The sequence below is a fragment of the Rhinolophus sinicus genome, linkage group LG12 (assembly GCF_036562045.2).
Source record: "Rhinolophus sinicus isolate RSC01 linkage group LG12, ASM3656204v1, whole genome shotgun sequence".
Lineage (NCBI taxonomy): Eukaryota > Metazoa > Chordata > Mammalia > Chiroptera > Rhinolophidae > Rhinolophus > Rhinolophus sinicus.
The window spans coordinates 30,411,820-30,420,771 of record NC_133761.1 but is presented as its reverse complement, the minus strand read 5'-3'; positions in this window follow the sequence as shown (position 1 = coordinate 30,420,771).

Sequence of the window (8,952 nt, the reverse complement as noted above, 5' to 3'; positions counted from 1 at the left end):
GTGTATGTTCAAGTCTTTCCCCAGTTTGGGGAAGTTCTCAGCTATTATTTCTTTAAATAATCTCTCTACCCTCTTCTCCCTCTCTTCTTCTGGTACACCAATTATTCTTATATTTGTCTTTCTGATTGAATCTGATAGTTCTCATAGGGTTTCTTCACTTACTTTAGACCTTAGTTCTCCTAAAAATAATTTAATTGCTATATTTATATTATTTAAGTCACTTATTCTTTCTTCCATGTGGTGCACCTTGTTACCAATGTTTCTATGGCATGCTTCATCTCATTTAATTCATCAGCTCCAGAATTTCTGTTTGGTTCTTTTTTATAATCTCTGGTAAAGACTGCTTTTATTCATTAATTTTATGCCCACGTTCATTGAATTGTCTTTCTGAGTTTTCTTGAAGCTCATTAAATTTCTTTACAAAAGCTATTTTGACTTCTTCATCAGTTAGATCACAGTATTCTGTGCCTTTGCATTCAGTTGCTGTAGAATTATTTTTTTTTGATACCATATTTCCTTGATTATTCAGTGTTTGTAGGTATGCATTTCTGTTTTCGCATTTGAAGTAGCAGACACCTTCTTAACTAAGGTTTTATGTCCTCTTGATTCTTTTTTTTTTTTTTTATTTTATTAAATTTATTGGGGTGACAATTGTTAGTAAAATTACATAGATTTCAGGTGTACAATTCTGTATTACATCATCTATAAATCCCATTGTGTGTTTATCACCCAGAGTCTGTTCTCCTTCCATCACCATATATTCGATCCCCCTTACCCTCATCTCCCACCCCCCACCCCCCACCCATGTCCTCTTTGATTCTTACAATTCAACAGGCTGGCTATAAAAAACCTTTCTTTTGTATTCCAGACTGTGGCACCATAGCTCAAGTTTGTGGTTTCTCACTTGCCCTAGAGCTTGGCCTATTATCTGAACATCCACTGGGAGCTGGCTCATGGGATGCACTCAGGAGTGCACACAAGGAGCTGGCAGAAGAGTAGGGGGAGGTGTAGGTTTGGCACTTGGGGCATTGGGGGTGCCCACATGTTGTTGAGGGGATCCTCGAGTGGTACTCCCAGAGGTTTGTGAGTAAACTTCTTGCTCAAGTCCTGAAGCAGACATGAGGAAATGCATTTCTTTAATGACCTTTGATATTCTTATCTGCTTACTTTCCTTTCTCTTTGCTCCTTCCAGTCATCGAGGTCCCACTTCAGAAATTTGGTGCTTCAGGAGAGAAATGGTTTGTTGTGAAACCTACACTACTGTGGTAACCCTGCATTCTCTCACCACTTTTGCTTTTCACCTCCTCCATGGGAGAGGTCACCACTTCCCACCTCATCTGCCATAGAGGTTGCCACTGCCAGAGTCAGAAGCCCAGTGCCTTGCAGTGTTACCCTAGGGAGAGGGCCCACCTTGGTGAATTCCTCTCTCTCTGCATCCAAACTCATCTCTATCCCACTCTGATGGCACGCTGAAATCTTCCCTCTGGCAGGTTGGGCTGCCATAAATCCTCTCCCTCATGGGTATCTGCTCAGTTTTGCACTCTCCAGGCTCTTTTCCCCCCCTCATGGTGAATGACTGTGGCACAGGTTCTCCAAATCCCTTGGATCTGTAGCCCTTACTGAGGATCTGTTTGTTTAGTTGAGGGTGTAGAGGTGGACTGGTGTGTCAGTTGGTGTAACGTGCAAAGACACTTTCATTTGGTGCCTCTATGGATGTCAAGTTACTTGTCATTAAAGGAGAGAGAAAAGAGGAATAACTTACACCACTATGAATATGATGTCACTTCAGTCATCTCTATCTGGGACCAGATGAAAGCTAAATTTAAAAGACAAAAAAAAAAGTGCTGCCTTTTAAGTTATTATCCATTAATATAATTGGTAAAGAAAATACAAGGAATTCTTGTCTGTTGAATTTTTTCAGCAAAAAAGATTAGCAAGAGGGCCGGCCTGGTGGCTCAGGCGGTTAGAGCTCCATGCTCCTAACTCTGAAGGCTGCCGGTTCGATTCCCACATGGGCCAGTGGGGTCTCAACCACAAGGTTGCCAGTTCGATTCCTCAACTCCCGCAAGGGATGGTGGGCAGCGCCCCCTGCAACTAGCAATGGCAACTGGACCTGGAGCTGAGCTACACCCTCCACAACTAAGACTGAATGGACAACAACTTGAAGCTGAATGGCATCCTCCACACCTAAGATTGAAAGGACAACAACTTGACTTGGAAAAAAAAAAAAAAGTCCTGGAAGTACACACTGTTACCCCGATAAAGTCCTGTTCCCCTTCTCCAATAAACTCTTAAAAAAAAAAAAAAAAAAAGAGAGATTAGCAAGAGAAATAAAAGCTAAACTAAAACAAAATAAAAATAGCCCAGACTCTGGAGTCAGAGAGCCTGTTCTCGATTTGGCTTTGCCTCTCACTAGCAGTATATGTTACTTAAATAAAACATACCTAATTTATTGGAAATTTCTTCTTTAGCAACAGCAATTGGCATTTTATCTAACATATTTCTTAATAACTATTGAGAAAAGGTAATGTATACAGCATACAAACCTTTCTAATTGGCACAGAAGAGCAATACAGGGTCAGAAGTTTAATTCCACAAGTTTTTATAAAAACTCTTATGATAATTAAAAGGTTTTGGTTAAGTTCATTTACAATTCCAAGAGCGCCTAGAATGGGAATAAGAACAAACTCAGAAAAATGATCACAGTGTTGCTAAAGGAAATGTTTGATATTTCTAGGCAGTCTAGGCATTTCAGAAGGAAGGAAAATCTAAATCAGAAGAGGTCAACCTAGTTAAAGATCTCCTTTTTCTTCTAAAGAATGATTTTCACTTTCCCTTAGTTTTTTGACTGCCCAAAAACATTACAACAGAGAAGTATTTTTTATGTTTTGGCTTGCTATTGTGTTCTGAGTCCATTCCACTTCCCACCCCCTGGGCTGAAGTTACCCCAAGTGCGTGAAATTTTATGGAACTTTACTTCTACAGTAGATAACAGGCAGTTTACCCAAAGCTTAAGAACATGAATTGTAAAGTCTGTAAGTCTGGATTCAAATCCTAGCTTCACTACCACTTACTGTGTGATTTTGGGCAAGTCAGTACACTTGTTGAAGCTTTAGTTTATCTATAAAATGGGAATATATTACAGGACCAACCTCATAGGGTGGTTATAAGAATTAAATGAGATAGTGCACATAAAGGGTTCACTTGATAAGTAAACATGTAGCACATGGTCAATTTAGCATTTACAAGTATTGATTCAAAAGCAGTCATTTCTTTCACTGTTAAAAAAAAGATCCTATGATTTTCCAACAACACAGGCCCCCTGTCTTAAGAATCACTGCTCTCTACGCAGGCACTTACAACTGCTGTCTCTTCCTAGTGACCATGAGCTCCATTCCTCAGGCATTTCATTCCAAATTTTCATTGTTGGCCATAATAATTACAGTGCCACCAGTTATCAGTGCATCACAATTGGTATTGTGAATAATAGTCACCAACATTTATGTGATTATTTAAAAAATTAAATCTATTCAACAATTAAGTTTAAAAGTAGAAAAGATGGGTGTAGCATACAGTTTAGCATCAGACTCATTTTACATTATAACTTTTTATGCTGTTACTTAGAAAAATGGTCAAAATGTCTTAGACTGATTTCAATAGTTTGGGAAATATTAACGTTCGGGGACTGATAAAGTACTTTTGGATGTCAGGCTGGCACATATACTTGGCAATTTTAACATGAGTGCAAAATATTCCAAGTACTACACTATTTTACTTGGGACGAGGGGTGATACATAGAAACAAAATCCCATCACCAATCAGAAATCCATCTGCTCATATATACCTTATCAGTGGTTATTATGTATTTTGTGGGATCTTTCCAAAAAAAAATACAAATATTCTTGACTTCCAATGTGAAGACCTTTTTCTCTACAGAATGTTAGTTTAGGCTAATGAATATCCCATGTCATTTCAAGTTTTCTGGGGATATTATTAGTAACCATGTCAATAAGTAAATTGCATGCTTTTCTACCTTTAAAGGTAAGACAATCTCCTCCCCACACACACCCAAATTAGCCATGATTGGAATGGACACATACAAAGCTGAATTAGGTAACATCTAAAATTCGAAATTGAGTTACCTAATTCTGCCATGTACACACCTAGCACTTGCAACTAGATGATTGACAAGACACAGCAGTATCTGACAAGTATCAAAGTGGTAACTAAGAACTCTTATATCTAACCAATTAGATTGTCGAACTGAAGATAGGCTCTATTTACAAAAGAGAGTGAGTCACTATGAAGTCTAGGAAAAGGGAGATAGAAATTCATTAATGTAGCTTTGACATTGTCCAAAGGTGTGCGTACCCTCATTGGGGGACTCCAGGATGTCCTCATGATGGTTTGGTTTCCTAGCAGAGCAATGTGTATCACTCTATCATGGCTTGATGATATTGGCCAGTATATTGACCAATTCCACCCATTTTGCTTCCAACTTGAAACCTGCAGTTTTGCTTTCCATGGTTTCAACCTGCGGTGAACCAGTCTGAGAATATTAAATGGGAAATTCCAGACAGAAATAATTCACAAATTTTAAATTGTGTGTCGTTCTGTGTAGTGTGATGAAATCTCGTGCTGTCTAGTGCAGGACATGCATCACCCCTTCGCCCAGTGTATCCACGCTGTATACGCTACCGCCTGTGAATCACTTAATAGCCATCTCAGTTATGACTGTCACGGTATCGCAGTCCTTATGTTCAACTTATGTTATTTTACTTAACAATGGCCCCAAAGCACAAGAGTAGGGATGCTGGCAATTTGGGTGTGCCAAAGAAAAGCCATAAAGTGCTTCCTTTAAGAGAAAGTATGAAAGTTTGGTATTATCTGCGGCTTCAGGTATCCACTGGGGACCTTGAAACACATCCCCTGCAGGTAAGCAGGGACTAATGTATAGGAAGAATGCACTCCAGGTCCTCTGCAGTCATTTGCTCAATGCAAACGAATAATCTGGGACTATGGTTTTACATCCAAAGGATAAGAAAATGTCGAAGTATCCTCGAAAATATTCCTCATGACCTAGTACGGTCACGTGGCACATAATGATGTTTTTGGCCAATGACAGACCTCATAGATGATGGTGGTCCCGTAAGATTATGATGGAGCTGAAAATTCCTATTGCCTGGTGAGTTGTAGCCATCATGTCTTAGTGCAACACATTACTCACCTTTGTGGTGATGCTGGTGTCAACAAACCTACTGCCCTGCCGATCATATAAAAGCATAGCACATACAATTATACAGTTCCTAATACTTGATGATAAACGACTGTTACTGGTTTATGTATTTACTATATATACTCTTTATGATTATTTTAGAGTGTACTCAGTTTCTACTTGTAAGTTTGCTGTAAAACAGTATGCTGTGTTATGCCAGCAGCAGCCTCATAGGTTACCATGTCTTATGATTAAATCAAGCACAAGAGAAAATGAGACAGTCTCTTGTTTGGTTCATCATGGCCCCTGAACATACAAAATTCACTATTACCAATAAGAGGCCACATGAGTGATTGGAAACAAGTGATTACAGACTACAAAGGTGGAAAAATCAGTGATGGTTACTGCTTGCCTGTCAGGCATGTCCCATTCCACCACAGTTACCATCTTGAAGAACAAAAACAAGGTGAAAACTGTAAAGATCTGATTCACGAAAGGCAATGAGACTAAGGAAAATTCAAGAAGGGCCTTCATCAGACATGGACCTGAATTGACAACCAGACAGAAGCATCTCTCACAGAACCATGATCATGGATGGCCAAAGCAAAAAACTTGCAGTGTGGGAAGGCTGGACCCAACTATGATGCTGAATTTACTGCGAACTCTGGGTGGTTTAAACTACTCAAGAATCGTTATTCATTCCATAATGTGAAAGTGAGTGGGGAATCTGCCAGGGATTGTGAAGGCAGTTGAAAAATTTTGGGAAACTAGGCTAGATAAGTTGACTGTGCAGAAAAATTACTTGCCAGAGCTAATAGTCAATATGGATGAAAAGTCTCTATTCTGGAAATAGATGCCTGAAAGGACTTTCATCCGTAAGGCCAAGTTAATGTCAGGTTTCAAGGCTTTTAAGGACAGGATAATAGGGGCAATGTTTCAGACTACAAACTGAAATCCTTCGTAATCTGGCAAGGTGAGAAACCCAGGGCCTTGAAGCACATCAATAAACACATGCTACCAGTGTACTACAGAAGCAGTAAGAAGCTATGGATGACACAGCTCCTCTTCGAAGATGCCCTCCTGAATTGCTACGCCAGCAAAATGGAGTTTGGAGAATAAGGTACCTTTCAAAATTGTTTATTGTTGGTAATTCTTCCAGAAATCCTTATTGGTCTTCATCCCAATGTCAACATGGTTTCCCCCTCCAAACACCGCCTTTGGATCAGGGAATTACAGCAGCTTCTAAGGCCTACCACCTGAGGACCTTTGTTCAAGTTTTGCTCAAGCTATTGCTGCAACTGAGGAAGACACTGAAGATACTGATGAAATTCTGGAGTTACATCTATGACTATCAAGAACCTTGCTTGGATTCAGTGTGGTGTCATCAAGCAGTGTATAAATGGCATCTGGAAGACACTCAAGAGGTTCATCCCTAACTTCAAATGACTTGTCAAGGATGAGGTAAGGAAGTTGCAAAAATGAAGCTTGTGATTGAGATGGCAAACACTTTAACCTGGGTGTGGATGAGGGTGACAGAGTTTCCTAAAGGTGGTTCCTGAGTAACTGACGAGTAAGTTGTTGGAACTGGAATAAGAATGAATAGCTGAAGAAGAGGGAAAACTGCAGAACAAGAACCCCCAAGAAAATTCAGAGGTTAGCAGATGCTTTTGCATGGCCTCAACAAGGTCCTTAAAAAATGTGAACATGGACCCCAACACCGAAAGGTTTTTATTGAGAAATGTACATGACGCATTATCTGCTTACAAGAAAACCTAAGGACACACTTCTGAACAGAGTAACATGGCCTCCGGAAGAGCTTGAGGCAGGTCCCTCAGAAGTGTTATAGAAGGCATTTTTATCACAGGACAACTCCCTGAGTGCTATTACCCCTGAATACCTTCCAGTGGGACAAAATGTGAAGGTGGAGACAAGTGTTATCGATGACCTGACACTGTGTAGGTTTGGGCTAATGTGTTTGTCTTAATTTTTAAGTTTAAAATAAAATTAAAAATTTTAAATAGAAAAAAAGCATATAGAATAAGGATGTTTTTGTACAGCTGTACGTGTTAACTTTACGGTTATTACAAAAGATTTTTAAAGTGAAAAAAATTAAAATGTTTATAGTTAAGTTGCAGTAAGCTGTTAATTATTGAAAATATAGTTTATAAATTTAGTGTAGTCTAAATGTAGTTTAGTCTACAATAGTGCACTCTTTGGCCTTCAAATTTACTCATCACTCACTGGCTCACTCACACCCACTTCCAGTTCTGCCAAGGTCCACTCATGGGAAGTGCCGCATACAGGTGTTTCATTATTTACATCTTTTATATACTTTTACTATACCTTTCTATGTTTAGATACTTACCTTGTGTTAATAGCCTAGGAGCAATGGCCTATACCATACAGCCTAGGTGTGTAGTAGGCTACACCACCTAGATTTGTGTTAAGTGCACCCTATGTTTAGTGACAAAAGTGCTTAAAGAATTTGTCAGTATGTATCCCTGTCCGTTAAGTCACATATGACTGTAGTTTGATGAGAGCAAGTACTCATGCACTGCGTAACATTTCAACGACAGACTGCATACACAATGGTGGTCCCAAGATTACAATGCAGAAAAATCCCTTGTCACCTAGTGAAGTCACAGCCATCACAATAGCACAGATCAACGCATTACTCATGTTTGTGATACTGGTGTAAACCTACCGTGCTGCCAGTCATATAAAAGTATCATCTAGATTTGTGTTAAGTGCACTATGTTCGCACAAGAACAAAATTAATTGCTAAGGATGCATTTCTCAGAATGTATCCCCATTATTAAGCAGCTCATGACTTGTATAATCAAAGAGGGCATACTGTAAACAATATACTTTAGCTGATTTCATCATGCAAGTTTCAATATAAATGTTGAAATGGAGAAGATTCTAGGCTAAAAAAGCAGTTTCCCATTAGCCATTCATACATCTAGCACCCACAGAAGAATGTCACCTATCAATTTAGTCTCAAAACTTCCAATAGGAGCAGACATAAATTTGAGGTGAATTTGCAAATATAGTATCTTCCAATGATGAGGATCGACTATTTTTTTCCTAAATTGAGATCACAAAACTTTAGTTTTGATGGCTCCTCTCAGTCAAGAGTTTGCTACATCTAAGAAAATGAAGGTATTTAAAGAACAGATGGAGATGATTTATCTTCGTATCACACAAGAAACACCAAATTCCAACTACCCAATGTACAAAGAAAGCTACTGTCTGTGCACTTATCTGCAACTTTAGATTTTAGAATAGTTTGAAGCTGTGGTAAATTATAGATGCACCTTCTAAGGTGTCTCAAACTAGTCTGTTCCTTTAAAACCTCAAAGCCTGAACCATTTTGTATTCAAATTTGAAAAAACATGGTGTATACAAAAGGTGCCAAAAGAATGTGTACACATTTTAAGAAAGGAAAAAACTGTATTGAAATTGTAATATATACCGACAACAAAAGATATTCAGTCATGTGTATACATTTTTTTTGGCACCCCCATTATTTTTATACCTTCAAGTACTGAAAAACTTGCATGGTGACAGATTGTTTTCATCTCAATGAACTGTCAGCCCCTTAGAGGGCAGTTCTATGGTCAGGTAAAATACAAAATGATCATTACAATGCCTACTGGGTACAGATTTATCCATGTAGGAGATAGGGTTTTTGTGTACATCTTAATTTCAAAAGAGGAAGCCAAAGTGAAGCCATT